The sequence below is a fragment of the Hemicordylus capensis genome, chromosome 5 (assembly GCF_027244095.1).
Source record: "Hemicordylus capensis ecotype Gifberg chromosome 5, rHemCap1.1.pri, whole genome shotgun sequence".
Taxonomy (NCBI): Eukaryota; Metazoa; Chordata; class Lepidosauria; order Squamata; family Cordylidae; genus Hemicordylus; species Hemicordylus capensis.
The window spans coordinates 242,136,805-242,161,076 of NC_069661.1; the positions used below are offsets into that span (position 1 = coordinate 242,136,805).

Here is a 24,272-nt window from a genome sequence, read left to right on the forward strand (position 1 = left end):
ATAAGTCAGCAAGTTCTGTACTGATCTCTGAGTGCTTTTGTCTCACAAGTAAAGTTATGGTCATCCCTCGCTAAACACAGGTTTCCGAGTCGTGGTTTTGAGTATCTGCGACTGGGAAGACTGTGGCAGGTATAGCTAATCACACAACCTGAACATCAGCTGTTTGGGGGAATTTTTTTTGCAATTTGGTGGGGGTGTGTGTGTGTTGCAATTTGGGGTGGTCATTTTGGGGGTCAGGGTTCATTGGGGGGGTTGGGGTCATTTTCAGTGGTCAGGGGTCTTTTTCAGAGGTTGCGGGTCATTTTGGGGGTCCCCTTCACTTCTCTTACTCACTCCTGGTGATTTGGGGGGATTTCCCCCCTATTTTACTGTATTTCTCAGTCTTTTTGCAACTGTGATTCCCCTAACCCCCTGTCTGCCATTGATTTCAATGGCTCGTCTACTGCGAATTCGCCAACTGCGAGGTTTTCCCAGAACAGAACCCTCGCAGTTCAAGAGGGATGACTGTATCTTAAAACCCTTTCACTGATGTTTGCTCTGTACGCCAAGCAGACATAACACACTCTGCAACAATATGCATATCTTTTTACAGGCTTTTCAGATGGCTTAAAAAAAACCCCAACCACCCCAAAATGCCTCAACTGCCTAATCTTCAGTACAGAAACAGAATTCCTCCCCATTGGCAGAGTTCCACACACCAAAGACCTGATGTGTGTCTTGCCCACAACAACCTCCTTGCAACTGGTCTGATTAGATTGGATTCAGGATTTCATGCCACACTTCACCTGAATGATAATGACTCATCTCCAGCAAACAAGGATGTTTCTGGCTAAGGCTGTCTCCTGAAGTGCTGGAGAGCGCCAAAGAGATAAATACAGGCAGTACAGTTGTGTTTGACAGACACCTCTGGGCTTCTGTCCAGCCAATCTCCAGTGTTTTTCTTATATAGTCTGTACAGGATGGAAGCTAAATTATTGATGCCTCTTAGTTGTTTGACAGGTACAGCTCATTTGGATGCTGCGGACCTCTCACTGTTAGATGGTGTCCACAGGGTAAGTATTCACATTTTACGCTGAAGAGTCAGGTGAGAAGATAGGGAAATGGGTTCAGCCTGAATTCTTGCTCTGCTTAGGGAACCTTGATCAACATGCCATAGAAATATTTGGGGGCATGAGGAATCTAAGCTGGTTCAAAACTCAGGCCTAGTTCTCACAACAGTGATATACTTGTGATTGGGCTGTACCAACTGAAATTGTGGAAGGGGGATGCCATATGACTGAATTTATTTTTGTGTTTCAAATTTTTATTAACTTTGGACAATAATAATAACCATAACAATCATGATAAACACAATTACAAGTTGACTTCCCGCACACCTCTTTTCGTGATACCAACACCATATGACTGAATTTAAATAAAAAATCCTTGCAAATAGAAAACTAGATGTCAGGGTCCCTTTTTGCTGTCATCAAGTTTTCTATGTGCCAGAGATTTTCTTTCTTTTGATAAAGATGATATGCAAGTCTGTACCTGTAGGGATGTGCAAACCGGTCTGGCAGTTCAGGGGTTTGGGGGTTCGATGGTTCAGGGGTTCAGGATCAAACCAAACCCTGCCCCCCCTCAGTTCCGTCTGGACCAGAACCAAACTCCCTCACACGTTCGTAATTTTTTTTAAAAAAAATTAAATTGTGTTTTAACCTTTTAGCCCCTTTGGTGACTTCGTCTAGACCACGGGGGGTAGGGGATGAAGATTCCCCCACCAGCCTCCATCATCACTGCTGCAGCCTGTCCGGCCGCATTTTCTTGGCACGGCCGCCATTTTGGATGCCACCATGCATGCGCAAATGGCCTCTGTGAGGCCTGGCATTGCCCAGGGCCTCGCAGAGGCCATTTGTGCATGTGCGGCGGCCATTTTAAAAAAAATTTAAAAGGCCACAAAAAATGGCTGCCACACATGTGCAAATGACCTCTACGAGGCCCTGGGCAATGCGAGGCCTCACAGAGGCCATTTGTACATGTGCGGCGGCATCCAAAATGACCACCGAGCCAAGAAACGGAGGCCCGAATGGGTCAGAAAAAGCAGCTGGATGGGCCGTGGTGGTGATGATGGAGGCTGGTGGGGGAGGGGCAACCTTCAAGGATCCCCCCCCGTCGCGTGGCCTAGACGAAGCCCCACGAAGGGGCTAAAAGGTGTTTTGTTTTGTTTTTAATTAAAAATTGCAGACCCCCATCCCCCAGACCGAACTGAACCAAGGAGGTTTGAAGGGGAGCAGAACTGAACTGGGCCAGCCAGGTTTGAGTACAGTTCAGACTCAAACCGAACTGGGCCAGCGGGTTCCATGCCACACCCATATGAACCTGTACTCTGAAGTGGTATAGCCCAGACAAAGGTGCATCTCCTCAGTGAGACTTAGGCCAGAGTTCAATACATTTGTGAAGGACACCTGGTGATTCTTAGGCTCTGAACCACCCCACGTTTTAAGCAGACACTCTTTTTAGAGACTGAGATACCTTAGTTAAACTGAGGTACCTCATTTGCATTCATTGTAGGGAAACTGAGGCCCAAGGAAGATGGGAAAAGCTCTCAGTTTCAAAAGGTGTTTTGCAGAAAGGAGGGGCCCCCCACAAAATGCTGCATTTTGGAATTTAAATGCAACATTTAAATGCAGCATTCAAACTGAAAATGGTTTCAGTTTGACACAATTGCAATTGTAGATATTCTCTCTGACTGCTCCTACAAGCTCCAATTGCTTTGACTTTGTGACTTTTGTCCAGTAGATATCCTGACCTAAAGCCGACTTGCCTGACAACTCTGCAATAAATCCCAATCTCAATTAGTTTGTTTACAGAATTTATATGCCTTTCATCAGAGGCTTTAAAGGGGCTTACAGCAATCGCAAAGCAAACAAAGTATGATAAAAAATACAATATCAAACAGCAAGCATACTGCAAAATAGCCGCAGGAGAGCCAGCAGGTAAAGGCAACTAAAATGCTCTCAAATACCATTAAAAACATAGGGAAACAGAATTGACTTTGCTTGGTGCTGAAAGATGCCAGGGGAACAAATCTAAGGAAGAGAGGTCCATAATGTGGGTGCCACCCCAGAAAAGGCCCCAAACCTCTGAATGTACTCACCATCTGAAACTCAGAAGGTGAAGGCACACAGAGGAAGGCTTCTGATACTCTTGGTTACTTCCCTGTCATCTTCCTCCTAATCTAACTGGCTGACATCCTGAGTAACAAAGCAGCACCAGTGCAACAGAAGAAGCTTCTGAAGAGTTCCAGGCTAATGCAACACTGGTGTGTGTGTGTGTGTGTGTGTGTGTGTGTGTGTGTGTGTGAATGGAGGCAGGGGATTTCAGTGAACTTCCTTCCCCAGAAGGCTATATCACCCCAAAATAGGACCCTGATGGATGCACTACCCTCAGGCACATATTTTTGGGTAGTACAGAGCACTTCCTGGCAAAGGGGAGGTCATTGAAATTTGCCCCCATCATTGGGATTGAAAAGGTTCTTTTGACCTTTCCGGAAGCTCTGGTGTTTCTCCCATTGCTTCTCCCATCTGCCTTCTTGCATGCAGAAGGTTCCAAGTTCCCTCCCTGGCATCTCCAAGATATGGCTGAGAGGGACTCCTGCTTGTAACCTTGGAGAAGCTGCTGCCAGTCTGTGTAGACAATACTGAGCTAGAGAGACCAATGGTCTGACTCACTATATGGCAGCTTCCTATATTCTTATATTCCTATACTACACTGGTGCTTTGTCATCCAGGATGTCAACCTCTGGAAGTTTATAACCCAGTGGTCAGGAATGGAATTCCTTCCTGCCCCCAAACAGTTTCCACACAGAAATATGCCTCAATGAACATGATAGTGGAATTTAAATAATTGCTCATATGAAAGTCAACTGACCGCTTTTCTGGGTTACATGAGCCTTTGGCAAGCAACCAATGAAAAGGCTGAAGCACAGGCTCCCTATGCAAATATCCTAGGAAGAAGGCAACAGTACCTCCTTCTTCTACTGGTGTAGGATTTCAGGGGCCTTTTTCTACTATCTTGTTCATTTTAAACCTGGCTTGATCAAAATACAGCTTCTAATTTTCTGTTTCAAAAAGAGAGACTGAATTCTTGTGACAGGCCTTTGAAGGAGGTGAATGGAGGGAAGAAATAGACAGCACTTTCTGTACTAACAGCAAAAATGGGACTAATTAGTGTAATAATGCAGTAGTTCTGATGTGCTAATAAGATCCACTTCACTGTATTAATATCTCATGCTAAGATTTTTCCAGGCAGTCTGTACCTCTCAGGGAAAATGTCTTAGAATGGATGGGTAAATATTCCCTACTTTCAGTTTGGTTCTTCTCTACTTTGTTCCTGTAAACAAATATCAGTTTCACATCTTGATACTTTTTAGTGTCCTTTTTCTTCTGGTTTGATGTTGGTTGGATGTTCTGCTGCAGTTCAATATTAGCACTGGGCAATGGAGCTCTGATTCAATTCAGGGGTGGTGGGGGGTGTCCCACTTTGATTTGGTCCCTCCCCAACCTCACCACTCTCCCTCCTTCTGTTCCCCCCCCCCAGAGCACTGTGAAATGCATCTTTCATGGCTTCACTTTTAAAATGAAACCTGGAAGACATTTCCCTTACAGTCCTGCGAATGCTGCAGAATTTTATGGGAATGGTAGTATTTTCAGGGGCTGCAGCAATTGCCACTTTGTGACCTCCCAGTGTTGGTAAGTACCTATAGGGCTCAGAGGAGGGTGGGGGGTGGGGCTGAGGAGGAGGACAAATTACTTCAGAAGCAAATCAGCCCGATTTGGTCAAGGCTGTTTTGATTCAGCCCTGAACTGGTAGCCTGCTAGTGAACTGATGAACATAAGAACATAAGAGCATAAGAACAGACCTGCTGGATCAGGCCCAAGGCCTATCTAATCCAGCATCTTCTTTCACACAGTGGTCCACCAGATGCCTCTGAGAAGCTCACAGGCAGGAGGTGAGGGCATGTCCTCTCTCCTGTTGTTGCTCCCCTGGTATTTGGTATTTAGAGACTGGAGGTGGACTATAACCAGCAAAACTAGTAGCCATTGATAGACCTGTCTTCCATGAATTTGTCTAAGCCACTTTTAAAGCCATCCAAGCCAGTGGCCGTTACCACATCCCATGGCAGAGAATTCCATAGATTATGTGCTGTGTGGAAAAGTACTTCCTTTTGTCAGTCCTGAATTTCATGGGATGACTCCTGGTTCTAGTGTTGGGAGAGAGGGAGAAAATTTTCTCTCTGACCACTCTCTCTACTCCATGCATAATGAGTAGATAGAGCAGACTTTTAGCATATCTTTTTCCAAACTAAAAAGCCCCGATGCTGTAGCCTTGCATCTTAATGACGGTTGTCTAGGCCATTGATCAACTTGGTTACTGTCTTCTGCACCTTTTCCAGTTTTACAATGTCCTTCTTCAGATATGGTGACCAGAACTGTATGCAGTACTCCCAATGTGGCCGCACCATAGATTTGTATGAGGGCATTATAATATTAGCATTTTTATTTTCAACCCCCTTCTTAATAATCTCTAGTATGGAATTTGCCTTCTTCACAGCTGCTGCACACTGAATGAATACTTTCAACAACCTATCCACCAGGATCCCAAGACCTTGCAAGCTAGTGGGATACTCAGTATATATATTAGGCATTTTTTAGGTGTTTAGACTCTTTGGTGTATTATGAATTTTCCTCATAATGAATCCCTATGATGATCCATTATACACCATTAATTTTAAAATCCTTTAAAATACACTGAGTACCCCACTGGCTTGCAGTTGGGGGGGGGTTAGTGGCACCCCATGTGCCAACCAATCCACAAGGCAGTGGGGTACTCAATTTATTTTTTAGGATTTGTTGAATCTTTGGTGTGTAATGAATCTTCATAGGGATGCATTATGATGAAAAGTCATAACACACCAAAGAGTCTAAATACACCATGGGGTTGTACCCACCACCCCACTTTGGTGCCCCCAGACCTTTAAAAGTGGATCAAATTGATTCAAATCCAAATCAAATCTAATCCAACTCAAATCAAATCTGATCATATCTGAGTTTGCAGATTTGAGTTCAAATCAAATCTGGCTGATTTGATTCAACCTCAAGGCGAATCACAAATATTGACTCATGCACATCCCTAATAGGGTTGAGACAGCCTTGGTCAGCCTGATAGATGACCTTCATCAGGGAACTGATAGAGGGGGTGTGACTCTGCTGGTTCTTTTGGATCGCTCAGTGGCTTTCGCTACCATCGACCATGATATCCTTCTGGATTGCCTGAGGGACTGGAGGATAGGAGACACTTTTTACAGTGGTTCCACTCCTATGTCTCGGGTAAATTTCAGATGGTGTTGCTTGGTGACAATTGCTCTTCTAAAGGGAACTACTATATGAAGTCTGTCAACAGTGCTTTCTAACATCTGCATGAAACCACTGGGTGAGGTCATTTGGGGATTTGGTGCTAGATATTATAGATATGCTGATGAAACCCAAATCTATTTCACCTTGTCAACAATAGAAGGAAATGGCATTGGCCCCTTAAAAGCCTGCCTACAGGCAGTAATGAGCTGGATGAGGGATAATAAACTTAAGCTGAATCCAAGCAAGACAGAGGCGCTCATTGTTGGGGGTCATAATCTGCAAGACAGCAGAGAACTTCCTGTTCTGGATGAGGTTACACTCCATCAGAAAGAACAGGTTCATAGTTTGAGAGTGCTCTTGGACCTGGGTCTCACCTTGGTGTCTCAGGTTGAGCTGTGGCCAGGAGCACTTTTTATCAGCTGCGATTGATTTGACAACTCTGTCCATTCCTTGAGGAGAATGACCTGCAAACAGTGGTACACCATCTGGTAACCTGCAGGTTGGACTACTCAATGCATTCTATGTAGGGCTGCCTTTGTATGTAGTTTGGAAACTTCAATTCGCTCAAAATGCGGAGCCAGATTGGTTTCTGGGGTATCCTAGAGAGACCACATTATACCTGTTGTTAAACAGTTGCACTTGCTTCTGATATGTTTCTCGGCAAAGTACAATACGTTGCTGATACGTTTCTGGGCAAAGTACAAAATGATGGTTATTACCTTTAAAGCCCTGAATGGCTTAGGTCTGGGTTACCTGAGAGAGGGCTTTTCTCTACAAGATCTACAAGATTTCTCTACAAAGATCTCAATCTTTGACACCCAAAGACGGAGGGGTCCATCTTTGGGTGCTACCGGTTCATCTGGTGGCGACCTGGGGTAGGGCCTTCTTGGTTGTTGCCCCTAGGTTGTAGAACACACTCCCCATGGATATTAGAGGATTATCTTCTGTGGAGACCTTGAGGAGAGCCTTAAAGACCCATCTTTTTAGCCTGGCTTTTACAGATACCTAGTTTTAATTGTAATTTTAATCTGCTTTTGGTTAGTTTTTGATTTTGATTATCATGTATTTTCAATTTTAGTGTAAACTGCCCTGAGCCACTATAGGCAGGGCGGTGTATAAGTCGAATAAATAAGCAAGCAAGCAAGCAAACAAACAAACAAATATATACATACTTTGGCGAAAGACAATGGCCAACATCCTAACTATCGATGTGCCTGTGTGCCAGGAAGAAACATCCCTGCTGTGAAGCGCTTCCTGAGACCTGCAGTGCTTATCATGCAATGGGGCAATTTTCACTCATATTTTCGTCCCCTGGAAGTGCCCTACACACAGCACCAGAAAGTATTCCTTGAGGGTTGTGCATCCCTCAGGGACAACTTGTGGAAGGTGAGATTACCAGGAATCAGCCCCCAAGAGCAACAAGAGCTGCAGAGCTCTAGAAGTTCTCCACAGTAGGGAGACTTCTTCCGTGGGCTCCCCTGGTTCTGAATTTTGAGCTTCAGGGGAAGTCCACAAGTTCAGTTTGATGTCTGTACACTTGTACATATGTTTGTGTGAATGGCTGTACCTGGGTTTATTTTAAAAGTGAACCTGGATACAGGCCCTTCAAATGCATGGTACAGATAGGAAGTGTACTTCTGTACCTGCATTCGACATAACATATGTACAGATCTGTATCTGTGTACACTGTATACCTGTTGTATGAGTGTTGAACATAACATATGAGTGGGCCTAAGGAAGGACACAGAACAGGGAGTGGAAGTCCTGTATGCTTCCTGTTCACCCAACGTAGTGTACATCTGAAATGGCTGTACTATTCTACACTGCTATGATTCTTCTATATCTTGTAGTTAATTGCCCAAAAGTGTGCTGTTGTATTCCTGATTTTTTAGCTAAGGGTTTCCCACAGAAACTGCTGCATCATTGACTATTCAAGTGTATGCCTGTGTCTGTCATCCCAAGCACATATCAAGTTGTTCCCACCTGAGCAGAGATTCTTAGCACTTTGAACACTGACAGATGTGTTAACACAAATGTGTTACTTTGGAAAACCATTGCTAGGTTAAATCTTTTTGTCTGAAATGCACCCTACATGCCAATAGAAGAAAGCGGCTGTCATGACCTTGTTCCGCAAGTCAAACAATCAGCTCAAACAGGGTACAATATGTACTTCATCCCTAATAAAGTTCCAGATACTGACCTAAAGAGGTCCTACCCAACCCTAGTTTCTACTGAGGTCATTCACATGACCCAATTGGTTGGAGCCTACCTCCTCCCCCCACCACATGATCCGAGCCTGCAGAGGGCTCTGTTGCTTGTACGCCCAGATGTGTGGTGCAGCGGTGACTGGCACGGTAAACGGGAGTCAGGGGAAAGGCAGCCAGCCTGCCAGATATCCCACAATGCACTGCGTGAGCGGCACAGTACACTGGGGTATCTTCTGGCTGCCAAGACGCTCCTTCCTCCGGCCTCTATGGTAAGTATGGCTGCCAGCAGCCCGAAAGGAGCTGCCAGCAACCCACTTGCCCATACAACCCAGCAGTGAGGTAGGAGGCACACATGCCCTCCTCCTAACTCATGTTTAGCCTGTTTGAAGAGTGTTGGGATCGGGAGTGATGGGATCAGGAGTGATTCTCACAATCAGCCCTATCCATTCTAGCACTGCCTTACCCGGGTAGGGATGGTCGTGAGAAAGACCTCACTATCTGCTACCTTCTGGTTGTCCATGTGGCTCTCACCTATCCCCTCCGGCAGGGTTGCCCAGCCTTGGGTCTCCAGACCATGGGCTTTAGCCATTGTGTCTGAGGATGATGGGAGTTGTAGTCCTACAACATTTGGGGACCCAGGTTGGGAACCCTTGCCCTACAGGTTTTGGTCACTCCAGTGGGCTTCCTGCAACAAATCAGGAGTAGTGATGAACAGATCTTTCATCAATGTGCCAGAGAGTCATCCTCAGATTTTGACAGCTGTGTTAAGTACAACTCAGTGAGATGAAAAGCTAAGAGGTAGTGCTTGGCTGAAATTCACGGATGGCTCCACATGAAAACATTAAGAGATCTGTGAGGAATAGGGAAGAAATGAGGATTTCGAATAGAAAAATAACACATAGATAGTTGCTTCTGGATATATTCATATTTAAAGCATTTTACCCTCCTATTCAGCCAACAAGGTTCCCTGAGTGCCTTATATAAAATAAATGACTGACATATCGTGCATGGGTACATCAGTCCAGTAATGCTGTATGCACTCAAGTTGCACAAATAAATAATAATAATATTTTATTTAACATATTTATTTAATGTAGTAATAATATTGATTTACATATTTTATTTCTAATGATGATGATGATGATGATGACGACGACGATACCTTTATTTGTTGGTCTCCTCATAACAGAGGATCTCTGGGTTGCTCACAAAACAATAAAAAAATGAATTAGATATAAAATTAAAAACATATTTAAGGGAAATGATATTGCCTAAATCACGGATTCTCAACACTGTGTCCCCAGATGTTATTGGACTTCAACTCCCATAATCCCTAGCCCCAGTGGCCTTTAGTTAGGGCTTATGGGAGTTGAAGTCCAATAACATCTGGGGACCAAACGCTGAGAATCTCTGGCCTAAATCACACAAAAACACATTATATTGCCTAAATCACCCAAATGTTGTGCAAATGTTCAAAAGTAAGCCCATTGGAAATAATAGGCTTAATCTTGAACAAAGAGATACCTTTTCAAGTGGTGATTCTCTTATATTTAGCAGAGGGAGAGCAACTAGCTAGACAGACCATCCGGACATTGTTAAGAACTCCAGGTTCAGTGAATCCGCGGTTCTCTTACCCATCCCCTGACCCATCCCCAGATGAGCCGGAGCTGCTGTCGCAGAGCCTGGAAGGAGGTGGAAACTGTCTGCACAGGCTTTCCAAGACCCAGAAAGGAAAGCCACTCTAGTCAAATGGCGTTAAAGCAGCAGCGGGAGCTACTTTCCTTAACTCTGGTTTGGGTAAATTGTCCAAACTGGATGACACAATCCAGCCTTCAGACCCTTGGTTTGGTAAGTGTACCTTACTTCAAACTGAGGGTTCATCCAGAGGTTGGGGGGGGGAGGAATCAGAACCATGGTTCCAATAATTCGGACATCGTGTGGGGCCAACCTGAGGAGGTTTTACCTTAGGTTCTGTGTGATATCCAAAATGGCCTAAGGTACCTTCCTGTGTTCCTATCTGGGAGGGGCAGAGGCTTGTAGTTTATTTGTCCCCACATCAAATGCTACAGATAGGCTGAGGCTTTTGAATAACTTTTGGCTGTTTCAAATGATGCCATGCGAATTGGACCAGAGTTTTATAAAAAATCTTTTAAAATGGCATCAGAAAAGAGTCTTCTATCCTGGCCAGTGAGATGGACAATGTTTCCAGCTAGTGCAACTGAAAGGCTTCATGTTACCAACAGCAATTTTGTGCCCATCTTCTCAGAACGCCCCTTTAAAGCTTAGCCTCTTTAGGGTCCCCCCCCAAACTCCCGAGTAATGCTTAACTGAAGTGCTGAGTTATTCCGATCTTTTCCCCTGCTTCGAGCTAATGAAGCTGCTCGGTTTTAAAGGGCTGCTTAATCTATGTTAATATAGTGAAGATGATTATGGAAGCAATAATAATCACAGAGAAATTGGTAATGACTGGAAATCAATGTCTGGCTTGTTAATTATAAAGCTTTTACTATAAAAGGAAATAATTTAGAAACCAGTTAAGGAAAAATTTTATTAGAAACTATTTCAAGGAGATGGTTGCTTTTATTTATTTATTTATTTATTTATGCTAATGTGGTGGCTGAAATGTGGTTATTTTTACTGTACGTCTGTTAAAAATAAATTATGCTTTATATGTGCTATAAATATTCTAAAAAGATATATGCCTAGGAATGTACAGTTAAAGATACGGTCGGTTAATTCAAATCAATATGAAACTCAACTCCCCAATTCCATTAACTCTTTGACCTCGCTACCTCTAGGGCTCTCTGGCACACATGCCCCTGGACAGAGATCTCCTCCAAAGAGCTGTACTCAGTCCATACTCTTCCTGCCATGTACTCTACATGCGGATGCTTCAACCCTTGGTCTCTTTCTAATCACTGCACCATATTTTCTGTCTCCCCTCCCTCTGTTCCTCCCATCCTCCTTCTAGGATGCCTCCTCATTCTCAGCTTATCCTTCCTTCAAATTGGATTTTCAAATTATTAACTACATCCTGCCTTTTCCTTCACCCTCCCTTCCTCTGGGCTGCTTTTGTGTTAGATCGGCTGGGCCATGGGCAGCAGTACTGGGGGGTGTAGGTCTAGAAGCCAGGACTGAGCGCATCAGGAAAAGAGTGCTGGTCAGGCAGATGAACAGGACTGAAGGATCAGGACAGGAATCGTGAGCCAAGGACACAAAAGGAGTCAAGTCGGGAAATCTGTCAGGAATCAGGCTAAGATTTTCCCCCACACACACATTATTTGACACTGAGGTCATTCACATAATTAAAAAAAAGTGTGTTCTACCTTGGTTTGTGAGCTGTGTGTGCTCCCAATTTTTGGTTGTGAGAAAGCAAGGTAGGAAGAAAACCTTAGTAGAAGTGATCGTGTGGAAGCCAGGTAGGAGGAAAAGCTAGCCACATTTCCCTTCTACCTTGCTTCCACATAATCACTTCTACCCAGTTTTCCTCCTACCTTGCTTCCACACAACTGAAAATTGGGAGCACACATAGCTCCCAAGCCCAGGTAGAACTCAGATTTTGATTGTGTGAATGACCTCAATGCTCATCTGGAAGGGGTTTGTATTGGTTAGGGGGCCTTTGCTCACAATGGAAGGGTAGTGTGGGTAAAGCAGAAATATTAAAACACAGTCACTGGTCAGCATCCAGAAGCACTAGCAGATTTGGTGGGAGGAGTTCAGTAAAATGAGGGGTGAACTTTTCAGATTTTTAGGAGGGATCTGTACCACTGAGCACTAGGAGGGCGAAGGGAGTTTTTCATGGTTCCACTTCTTTGGATGGTTCCACTTCTTTGGATGAGGCCCCTTTGAGGTTTACCTTCCTCATTCTTTGAGAGCTTGGGGGCTCAGGTGTGATGACTCAGGTAGTCCTCCCTCAACACAGCTAAATGTGTGGTAAGGAGGAGATGGGAGCAGTAAAGGGACTACTCCAGAACCTGGAGAGAAACTAGGACAAAACTCACACAAGGGTAGTGATAGGCAACTGCCCAAAACAGATAGGACTTGGGTTTTGTAGTTAAGCACATGCTTTGCATGCAGAAGGTCCCAGATTTAATCTCCAGCATCTCCAGGCAGGGCTGAGAAAAGATTCCCGTCTGAAACCCTGGAATGCTGCTGCTAGTCAGTGTAGACAAAACTGCGCAAGATGGAGCAATAGTCTGACATGGCAGAAGTCAACTTTCTGCCTGTGTGAATTCAGTTGCATGAATCTTGCCTGTTTAATGTTGGATGCAGATACAAGGGTGGAGAAATTCCCCTGAAAGATAGCTTGCTAACCACTGTTATTTAGCACTATTGTTAATTAGAATATTGAATACCACTTTTCAACTGAATTGCTCTCAAAGTGGTTTACATAGCAAAGGGATTGAGAAAAAAATCCTGTGTCATTCAAAAGCATTCATAGTCTAAAAAGAAACATAAGGGAGACACTAGTAACTAATCCTGTGCACTAATGGAAGAGTTGGGGTCGGGTTCAACCCAATCTGCTCCAACCCTGAAAATGTCAGTTTGGGGTCCTTTGGACCCTTTTGAAAGATGGGGTTTGAGTTGGGGTCAGAGTCAGACAAAGCTGGATTTTTTTTTTTTGAAAGGATACTCACTGTAATCATGGAAAAAAAGTTTATTTCATACCAAAGAGACACAGGGGAAGTGAGGTAACACCAGAGAATCTAAGGGGAAATTATGTAACACCAGAGAACTGAATGAGAAAACCGGAAATCAGCTGGTGGCAGCTGCTTGTGCATGAAAAATGGGCTAAATGCCCAGTCACTTGCTCCTCGCCCTGCTAAACATAAAAGAGAAACCACTTTAGAAGGTCCCTCTTTGTCCAGTTAGCAGGACCTCTTGAAATCTTTTCCTGAAATGGGCAATGATGCAGGGCTGATGGGCAGATTCTAGAGTACATGCAAACCTCGTATTCATGGATCCAACATCCACGGTTTTGAGTATCCATGGCCAGGTAATTGACACCCGCCCTCAGCATGCACAGGGAAAATTGGTTCACAAGGGGTTAATTTCACATATCTATGGGTTTGGGGAGGCTGGAAAAGACCTCTGAGGTCCTTTCCAGCTGCCATTTTTAGGAGGAAAGCAATTTTGTGGCTTGTTATTTTTTTCCCCCACTCAAAATTTTTCATGGGGGAAAATGGAATTGGAGCTTTGGGGAGGCATTGCTGGACTCTTGGAGACCCACAGAACTCCTGGAGACCCACCCCTTTCTCACCATTTTAACACACACACGCACTCTGGTTTTAGGGCCCTTTTCACCATTTCCGCTGCCTCCAAGAGCCTAACCCCCTAAGTCGCATTGCATTAATGACTTGGTATCTGCAGTTCTGTTATCCGCAGTTGTAGCAGACAATTGAACTCCTGTGGATACCAGGGTTCTCCTGTACACACTGGCAACATTATTCTCAACAGGCCTAGCCAGAATTCCATATGAACAGAATGTGTATCTTAAAACCATTCCCTATTCACTCTGCAATGTTTCATGTTCCATGGCAGATGTGGAGGGGATCTATGGCAGACAAGTCAACTTGGAATACTTTCTCTGAAGGCAGAAAGTTTGAAAAGCCACTGGCCTAGGAAGCAAGAAATTTCTCACGTCACGGCAAAAAGAGATTCAATTCATAAAAATCATGCATGCTTTATCTAGGATTTCCAGGTAATTTAAGACTCTTTCTTCTGGACAAGATAATCATTTTTACATACCCAAGGGATACTTGTAAGGAATTGAGTTTAAGTGTCAGAATTCAAGTTTTCTGATAAAGAAGTGAATGGGAGAATGTAGGAGATTCCTATAGAGAAAGAAATTGAATCATGGGTGTGTGCGTCTGATTAAAAGAGGGAATGCTTATGGGGCTTTTGCTTATCTGTTTGAGTCGCATGGAATGATTGCAGGGATACTAGAAACTTCTTTAAAATGTGTTTCAGCTGGAGCTTGATTGAAAACTTGAAATTCGCACCAGGGTGTCAGAAAGCTCATGAGTCATTGAGGCAGATTGGGAAGGAAAAATGTTACAGATCACAGAAAATCAAATAAATGGACACTGAGATCCACAAATAGCTTAATGTGAAGTTTGTACATTTGCTTTCACTACCACAAAAAAAAAAAAGTGTTTTCTGTCCTGCTGTAGATGATGTTAAGCAGGGGGCAGGTACAACATTCCTTCTGGCTCTATCAATTAAGAATCTCTACCATATGAGCTATTCCGACCCTGGGCATCATGATTCAGCCCACCAAAAGGAATGTTGGCTGACATCCAGACTAGGTTACTCAATAGTACTACTCAGGAGTTATTCTAAAGGACCACTTAATTTCAATTAGAACTTCCATTGAGTTATTTAGTATATTGGCAGCCACAGATCCTAAGGCCCCAACTAGCATTATGCATCATAAGAACATAGGAAACTGCCATATACTGAGTCAGACCATTGGTCTATCTAGCTCAGGATTGTCTTCACAGACTGGCAGCGGCTTCTCCAAGGTTGCAGGCAGGAATCTCTCTCAGCCCTATCTTGGAGAAGCCAGGGAGGGAACTTGAAACCTTCTGCTCTTCCCAGAGCAGCTCCATCCCCTGAGGGGAATATCTTGTAGTGCTCACACATCAAGTCTCCCATTCATATGCAACCAGGGCAGACCCTGCTTAGCTATGGGGATAAGTCATGCTTGCTACCACAAGACCAGTTCTCCTCATCTTCTTACCAGTTGAGATGTTTCACAACAAATCTTTCCTTTTCTTCAAGGGAATATCTCAAAATAGGCATAAAATCGCCATGACTAAGAAATATTGCATGAATGTATTTTTTGTTGTTTAAAACTGAACATTTGAAAATAAATACAATAATACTGTCTAACATTTCCTTGGCTTACAACAATATGCATCCATAAGACAAAGCCAAAATTTGAACACAGTTCAAAGTCACAAAAAACAAAACTTCACAAAGGCGCAGAGACAGAAAAACAAGCTCATAGAATGAGCATAGGAAAATAGGAAGCTGTTTTACACTGAGTCAGACCATTGGTCCATCTAGCTTATGAATGTCTACATTGGCTGGCAGTGGCTCTCCGAGGTTTTAGGCAGGAATCTTGCCCACCCCTTCCTGGAGATGTTGGGGATTGAATCTAGGACTTCCTGCATGCAAAGCAGACGCTCTGTCACTGAGCTTACAGCCCCATCCCCCAAGGAGAATATCTTACAGCAGACGGTGCTCACATGTAGTCACCCTTCCAAATGCAAACCAAAGTGAACCCTGCTCATCAAATGCTTGCAATCACAAAACTGGCTTTCTAAAACAAAAACTGCAAGTCAGACAGGTTCAAAAGACCTTCCTAAAGAACAAGCTTTTGACTTGACACATAAGGGACCAGAATTAAGGTTGTCAGCTCAGACTGAAGCTATTCCTGGAATACATTCCCCCAATATATTTCACAGTATCGAGCTGTTAAAATCTCCAAATCTCCATTCAGTTGTTGCCTGGAGATTGTTGCCAATTCCTGGAGACTTCAGTCCAAGCAAGTCCTGGAAGGCAGGCAATCCTAACCGGAACGTTGGAGCCTGGTGGGCATCCTGGGGAGGGCATATATCAGACTGCTGCCAACACTGAAAAGGCCACGTCCGAAGATCTAAAGAGCAACCCAAAGTGATCTTTGCTCTGTTGGGGTCTGGGGAGGATGTATGTGGAGAGAAGCATTATATCATGCCTGAAAGGGTTATAATCTTTAATTTGATTCGCTTCTATTGGAAACCAAACTGGCAGATATAGACACCTTTTATCCATCTGCAAAGGGAGGGATATATAAGGGGTCCTCAGATATCTACTCAATGCGGATATCTGTTGTATGCAGGAGATCCCAGATTTGTGAGATAGGGCTGAAAAAAGGAGAGATGCTGCCAGTAAAGCTACTCAGCTAGACAGACGAGTGCTCTGACTCAATAGAAGGCAGTTTCCTGTATTCCTAACACCAAAGACTATGAGCGCCTTCCTTCACTCAGTACTGGCTTGAACAAACAATCCCTTTCTTTATCAGGCCTGTGGGAGGATTCCATTACCTCTGCAAAAGTCTGAGGAGCAGATGATTACAACTGCTCTCAGTCAGTTTGTGTGGGAAGAGATATCTTCATTTTACAGACTCAGGTCTCAGTTCTAGATACGTCCTGTAATAAACCAGCTGCATGCCATTGATTCCATCTGTGTGCTGACTATATTAAACTATGCAGCACATTTTTTTTGGTGTGGTACATGGGTGGCCATTCTGAAACACCGATGGTAGATCTGGAGATGGGGCCATAACTCCGTGGTAGAGATGATTTGTTTTGCATGTAGGAAGTTTTTATTTTTTGTTTTTATTTTATTATTATTATTTATTTATTGTTACATTTCTATACCGCCTTTCGTTAAAAGAAAACCCCAAGGCGGTTTCAGGGTCACTCCTCGGCATCTCCAGGTAAGGCTGGGAAAGACTCCTGCTTGAAACCTTGGAGAAGCCACTGCCAGTCAGGGTAGTCAATACTGAACTGGATGGAACAATACTGAACTCAGTATAAGCAGTTTCAGGGGTTTGTGACACACCTGGGCCTGAAATCCTACCTGCCTTTTCTACACTGTGCTGACACACCACACCATGGTGATAGCATGGAGGAGCCTGCATATGTACTATGCTTTAGAGCAGAGTTAGAATATGGATTGTGGTGCATCTGCCGAGGAAGCTGGACATCAGTGATATTGCATATCAACATTTGTGGGTGGTGGGAGGTCCATCTGTGAGACGGCTCCGGAGGACAAATGTGATTTGTCATAGACAGAAATGCTGTATGCAGTAATAAACAGTAGCTGCTCAGAACTCATCTATAGCCACCTAATGGTGTAGCAGGGAAGTAACTTGCCTAGAGAGCAAGAGGTTGCTTGTTCAAAAGCCCAGTGGTATGTTTCCCTGTAGGGGTTTAATAGGTGAGAGGATGGATGCATTTTTTTAATTTTAATTTTAATTTATCTGAAAGCCTGCTTTCCCACCAAATGTGGATCCACAAGGCAGCACTCAACAAAGAAGTTCAAAACAAAACTTATAAGCATAACAGCAATCTAGCAACTAATAAAAGAGCAGGTGAAGAAGAAGAAGAAGAAGAAGAAGAAGAAGAAGAAGAAGAAGAAGAAGAAGAAGAAGAAACATCCATGTGTGTGCTATTATTATTATTTTAATGACCATAGCCCAGTGCTAGAGCATCTGCCTTGCATTCAGAAGGTCCCTGGTTCAAGCCCTGGTATCTCCGGGCAAGCCTGGGGAAACTCCTGTCTAAGCCATCTAATGGCGTAGTGGGAAAGTAACTTGCCTAGGGAGCAAGAGGTTGCTGCTCCGAATCCCCGCTGAAATGTTTCCCAAACTATGGGAAGCACCTATATGGGGCAGCAGTGATACAGGAAGATGCTGAAAGGCATCATCTCATACTGCACAGGAGAGGTCAATGGTAAACCTCTCCTGTATTCTACCAAAGACAACCACAGGGCTCTGTGGTCACCAGGAGTCGACACGGACTCAATGGCACAACTTTATGAGCGACTGGATATAGTTGTTAAAACTTTCAGAAAGGAACTTGAGCAATTCAGGCTGCCGAAGTTCACAGCACCGACCAAAGAGATAACACTGTGTATCCCTGGGGCTCCGCTGAATAGGCCACTAACAATGTGATCAAAAATAGATAGTGAATCCCACCATCCTGAGATGAAGGGCCCTTCTGATAACAGCAACACCAGGAGAAGGGAAGGAGATTGCTTCTTTTCATGGGGTGAAACATTGTCTCAGGGCCTCAGACAGGGGGAAAGAACAAGGATAGTTAGAATGGAAAAGGAAATGGACTTCACTCTAGGCTGAGGGAAGAAGTCAAGTTATTAACCTTTCCTATAAAGTTATCCTCAGAACAGATGGTGTCTGGTTTTCCCTTCCTAAAATCTGAAATTTGGGGAGGGGGTTCTGTCTGCCAAATTTAGGAATAAGGCATCCAGTTGACAGATACACTGTTCAGAACTTGCAGCAAGGTGGTCTCTTCTGTGCATGAAGACGGCTCATTCTCATGGCGACTGCAATCAAGCATGCCATCGTATTGATAGGGGAGATGTACAGGACCTTGACGCCAGCCATTCCCAAATTGCCTACTGGAGCAGCCCAATGTGTCACAAGAGCGCTGCTATGTGTTGTAGGGAAAAACATTCCTTAAATGAGGAGACCGAAGAGAGCTGGTCTTGCGGTAGCAAGCATGAATTGTACCCTTTTGCTAAGCAGGGCCTACCCTGGTTTACATTTGAAAGGGCGACTACAAGTGAGCACTGTATGATATTCCCCGTAGGGAATTGGGCCGCTCTGGGAAGAGCACCTTCGTGCTTGCATGCAGAAGGTTCCAAGTTTCCTCTCTGGCATCTCCAAGATAGGGCTGAGAGAGACTCGTGCCTGCAACCTGGAAGAAGCTGCTGCCAGTCTGTGCAGACAATACTGAGTCAGATGGACCAAAGGTCTGACTCGGTATAATGCAGCTTCCTATGTTCCTATTCCTCTGATCCCACCTTTTTTCTTTTTTTTGTGGTGGGGAGGGGCTATAGCTTTGTGCTTTTTATATATAGTTATATAGTCTTGCTGTATTTATCACTTAGGCTTTTATGCAATTACACCTGTCTGTGCCTTTTATCCCCTTTTCTCCTTTTTAATGCCTTTTATACCTTTATGTCTTGTATGCCTTTTTATGTTATTTTATGCCCGTTTATGCGTTTAAATGCTTTTAAATGTTTCTTTAGGCCTTTAATGTATCTTATGTTATTTAATGTTTCCTTAGGCCTTTTAATGTATCATTATGCATTATACTTTGCACTATGTAATCATCCCCTTTATTTTATGCTGGTCTCTTATATCGGGCAGCAGCGATATAAGAAGATGCTGAAAGGCATCATCTCATACGGCGCGGGAGATGGCAATAGTAAACCCCTCCTGTATTCTACCAAAAGAAAAACCCACAGGGCTCTGTGGGCACCAGGAGTCGAAATTGACTTGATGGCACACTTTACCTTTAACCACTTTATGATGATTGATTAATCACTTTATGATGATTGATTGATTGAGGATTTTAATAAAGATGATTGTTTGACTGAGGAAGCTGCATTATACCAAGCCAGATCATTGGTCCATCTAGCTTGGTATTGTCTACACTGACTGGCAGCATCTCTCCAAGGTTTTGGGCAGGAATATTTCCCAGCACTAGCTGGATGAACTGCTAGGGACTGAACCTGGGACCTTCTGCATGCAAAGCAGATCCTCTGCCACTGAGCTATGGCCTTGTCCCTTAAGGGGAATATCTTACAGCAGACAGTGTTCATATGTAGTCACCTATCCAAATACAAACCAAGGCATAACCTGCTGGGCTAAGGGGAGAATTCATGCTTACTACTGCAAGACTGGCTTTCCACCTCATAACAGTTTCTAAGTTTAAGTTTTAAAACTCTGACTTTGTGGATTTTACAGAGATTTTACCCTTCTGGCTTTCTGGCTTAATTTCCTTTCCGCAAGGCTGACGTTCAGTTAAGTTTATTATTGCAGTGATGCTCTGCTTTTTAAAAAAATCTGAGCAGAGCTGGCATTTACATTTTTTAAAAAGTGAAACTGAAAGCTAAATTCAGGGTGTTTCTGAAGGGGAAATTATCTTTTCTCAAGACAAAACATTAAGAGAAGGCAAATGAATTTCTATTAGACAAGTGGAATTTCTCAGGGAGTTCTGAACACCCCTGAACACCCCTAAAAGTGTGATAAGATATACAAGCTTTAGCAGGAGTTAATAATCAGATGCAATGAATTGGTAACCCACCAGAGGGCGAGAATGTTCTAAGTAATAAAATGACAAAAGCTTTGTTATAGGGTCTGTCCCCTCTTCTGGAAAAGAAAACCTAAAACATTTTAAAGTCCTTGAATTAATTTCAGAATCAGGGTCTTTTCTTTGTAATGCAGCTTGGAAAATGAAGCACAAGAAAAACTGTAAGGGAAGCAATGAAATCCTCACCACAATAGGAAAAAACAATGGGAGTAATCACTGTTTTGTGAAATCTATTAATGTGGGATTCACTTTGTAAATTTTTATTTTATTTTATTTTATTTATTTTAGCATTGATCCAGATCCTCTTCCTCTAGCTTGGCCATTATATTTCTCCTGCATGCAGATGACATTGATGAGTTGCTAGGAATATGCCTACAAGAATATTGTAGTGATAATTGTTCTGTGATGTCACATTAGTCATGAGCACCTACTGGACAGTGCTTGTGACATCACTGTAATGGGAACAGGACAGGAGTGCCTTTCCTCCCACCAACCTGCACCATTTCAAAAATATAAACATGCCTGCCTTTTCCAGTAGATTGGCTACGCCCTTTACTAGCTGTAAGAATTATTTATCCAGTGCTGAAAGATTCCGCTACACAAAAAAGCAACAAAGAGTGATTTTGGGAGTTCTTTCTGTGGAACTCCCTTTCTATGGAGGCACAGCGGGTTTCCAAAAGTTCTCTTTCTCCAACTGAAAAGTTATCTTCCTCCAACTCCTCCGGAGGAGGAGATCCTTTGCAAGTAACTCACTGCACACAATCCCTTCAACTTTGTAGAAGATTAGATAAACACCTTCCTTTGCTAGAAGGTATCCAGGCTGTAATGAATATAAAGTTTTGATGGTTCCTCTATTGCTTGTTTTAAATGTCTTTTGCATTGTTCTTTCATATTATTGTGAACCAGCCCGGAGGCTGTCAGGGGTCAAAGGGCAGGCTGAACATGCAATCAGATGTTTTTTAAGTGGAAAAACCTCATATCTGCTATTCTCTGGCAGCATTGCTCTCTCCTGACCCCATCGAAGTCAATGGTTTCCACTCCTTGCCCCATCATAGCAACATCGATTTTCATAGTATGGTGGGATGGGGCCGAGCTATAGCTCAGTAACAGAGCATCTGCTTTGTATATAGCAGGTTCTAGGCTCAATCCCTGGCATCTTCAGGCAGGGCTGGGGGAAACCTTGGGAAAGCCATTGCCAGTCATTGTAATAACTAGATGGACCAATGATCCGACTTAGTATGAGGCAGTTCCTAAATTCCTATAGAAACTTTTATCATCATGCCATCTTAATTTCCATATTTATTTATTTATTTATTTATTTAACATATTTCTATACAGCCCAAACTCACATCTCTGTGCGGTTTACATATAACCCAGTGGAGTCATCAACCCCAAGTTGGACATGGATTGTGCCAACACAATGGCTGAATCTGGACATAACAATGGATGGTCCACTGGACCCTCGGTTGGTCCATTGATGGTCCATTGGACCACATGCTTACCTGTCCAAATTCAGACATAGGTGTTCGCCTCCTTTCTTCAGTTTCTGAGACTGCAGAGGGGAGGGGGAGATGGCTGCTGGGCTTCCTCCTTTGACTGATGGACAGCCATGGCAACCAATCAGGATGGAGAGAGGAAGGAGCTTCCTTCCCTCAGGTCTGGTCTCAGGGAAGGCTGTTTCCAATACTGAATTCAGATGCAGTGGAGGCAGCCACAAACCAGAGACCTGAGCAGCGAACCTCACTTCAACCTGAGAGATCAAACTGGAGTTTGGTGAGTAAACCCTCAGGTTGAGTTAGGGTCTGAACTACAGTTTCCCACATTTGGACGTTGAAGTTTGGGAACCTCTGGCTGCTCCGCCTCTGGCTCCCCATTATGTCCAAATCCGGTCAATGTTTTGATAATCATGCTTACTTACAAAAACCCAATCCAAGAAAGCAGGGTTTATTTCAAGCACACACAGGATCAGACACAGGGGCTGAACTGCCGTGCTGGCAGGGGTGTTAGGTTAGGACAGCAGTTCTCAAACCATGTCCTTGGGAACCCTGGAATTCCTTGAAAGCTTATTGGCATCCCTCAGTTTAAAAATGAATAATGGTGGATGGGCTTCGCCAAAAGATTGCTCACCGATTCGTTGCCAATGGTTGTTTCCAGCAATTTATAGCTGCAAGAGATTGTGTGGTTGGATTCAGCTATGTTGTCAGTTCACAGAGGATATGGAGACAAACTTGGTCCATGCCTTCCATTAACAGTCTGTTTCCTCTGCACCCTAGCCCAGTTCACTGAATTGGGAGGCATGAGAAACTATAGATCCAATGCACCCTAGCAGGAAATAGGTGGCCCTGACTGAAGGCCTTAAGAATGTGGACTATATGAGGACAATGAACCACACAAGGAGCATGGGCTTTCCTGGTTGCCATCTTCCCCCTTTGCAAGGCTAAAAGGCTGTTCACACAAGCAGTCCTACCAGGGCTTGTGCAGCCCTATCAGGAGAGGGCTGTTCATGTGAAGCACTGGGATCGCAGCCAGTCCAGGTGCTGCCCTGCCAGGTAGCCTGAGGTTTCTTCCTGGTTCCCCGGCCTGCAGCCTGAACAGACACAGAGCCAGGTGGCTAGAGTGCCCAGCTTGCGGACAATCCTCCAGTGCACCAAACTCCTTGTGTGGTTCATTGTGGGATTTCTGGAGGCTGGGCTGCATTTCCCCGGCCTCCAGATGGTCGTGTGGCTCCCAAAAGAGCCGCTCATGTGGCTGTGTGAGCCATGGGGCCAGGAGGAGAACGGAGATTGCCTGGCGGAGAGAAGGTAGGTGCTACCCGGTCGTCTCCACCCCCGCTGTCCCCACCCCCCTTAAAGGGGGTGTGAACAACCTTTAATTGTGCTTCTGAAGGATTGGGGGGAGTGACAGGAAAAATGTGGGGCAAACTCTAACTCTAGTGGTCAGAGCGTTGCACTAGGACTGGGAAGACCCAAGTTCGGATCTCCGTTCAACACCTCACTGGGTACCTCTGGGCCAGTCACATATCTCTCAGCCTAACCTACCTCACAGGGTTGTTGTGAGGATAAAAATAACCATGTACACCTCTCTGAGCTCCTTGGAGGAAGAGTGGGATATAGGTGTGAAAATATTTTAAAGAAGGGGGGGGGACTCCTACCTCTTGGTTTTCCCAAGCCTTCTGAGCAAAAACTCAAAAGACCGGGACTTTTTTCCAAATATTATCTCAGAAAAACTATTAATTATGGAGGCCATCAGGAAGATGTCACCCATCCCTGGTAGGATCAGGCTGCCCTGTCACTTTGTGGTTTTAGATAATGTTTTTGTCTGGCCACAGACAAAATCTATTTCTATTTTGCTCGCAACCTAATTCTCTTTGAATGCTGACATTGTTGCCAGCTCCCATTGCCAGCAGGAAATATATTTCAGTGTTAAAATGAATTAAGAGGGAAATTCAGTTCAAAAAATTCAAAATATGCACCTCTATTGCCAAGATGAAAATAAATGAACTATTGTGCAGGATTTAACAACACTTTTCTATTCCTCCATTCTTAGGCTGTTGAACACACAACACCAACACTTTTACAGCCTTGTTCAGAAAAGGTCCTCCTCAGATTTAATGACCTTCTCAGTCATGGTATGCTGTGATTGAACATCACATCTGGATATTGGCAACTCTTATATGCTCTGGTTCGAGGATGTGGTTTCCCCCTATACCAGAGAACGGAAAATGAGATGCCATAGATTTGTACCAAGTTTTCACTATTTCAGGTCAAAACTTGGATTTTCAC

The 24,272-nt window shown here is 43.9% G+C and overlaps 1 long non-coding RNA gene across 2 annotated transcripts; it reads left to right on the plus strand.

The window, feature by feature from the left end:
- On the plus strand, window positions 1-24,272 carry LOC128328046 (uncharacterized). Of its 2 annotated transcripts, none has more exons than XR_008308967.1 (4): window positions 1-129; window positions 989-1,052; window positions 14,144-14,303; window positions 24,037-24,272. It is a non-coding gene; the product is annotated as an uncharacterized LOC128328046 (long non-coding RNA). The 2 variants fall into 2 exon arrangements; XR_008308968.1 differs by having other exon boundaries at window positions 3-129; window positions 593-1,052.